The following is a 617-nucleotide window of genomic DNA, read 5'->3' as shown; positions in this document are numbered from 1 at the left end:
CTGCCACACCTGGAGATGGGAGCCTTTGACTGATTTCTTACGTTCTTTCCTTGAACTTCTCTGTGCTGTCCTCTTCCTCCTCCTCCTCCTCTTCCTCCTCCAGTGGATCTCCTCGAGAGCTAGAGCGGGTACAGTCTGATCCCGGGTGCATTGCTCTCACACTAACCCTCGGGGGGCACGAGAGAGGGGGAGCAGGGGGACACCGGGAGGGGAGGGGACACTGTCCTGCCTGGCACTGTCCCCAGCGTCCCCAACACCAGCAGGGGAGCCCCAGATCCTTCTCACTCTGCTTCTCCTTGGCCAGTGCCTGTGGTGGCACCCCGCTGCAGGGATGGGTGTGGGGTGTCCCAGAGCCCTCAGATTGTGGGGTGTGGGGGTCCCAAAGCCCGGGGAGGGTCAGCACCCCCTTTGTGCCTCCCCCTCTCTCGTTGTCAGCACTGCTAACCCCGTCCTGGGCATGCGGGGCGGGAGAGGGGTCTGTGTCCTGTCCCTGTCCTTCACACGGTGGCAGCAGGGCCAGGGCTGCTGTCCTCTCTTGTGTCCGCTCTGTGTCCCCTCTGTGTCCCCTCTTTACCCCGTAACCCCGCGGCCTGTCCCAGCCCCTCTCTGAGGCCGGG

Source organism: Geospiza fortis, unplaced genomic scaffold (assembly GCF_000277835.1).
Source record: "Geospiza fortis unplaced genomic scaffold, GeoFor_1.0 scaffold315, whole genome shotgun sequence".
Classification (NCBI taxonomy): domain Eukaryota; kingdom Metazoa; phylum Chordata; class Aves; order Passeriformes; family Thraupidae; genus Geospiza; species Geospiza fortis.
Note: the sequence above shows the minus strand (reverse complement) of the source record.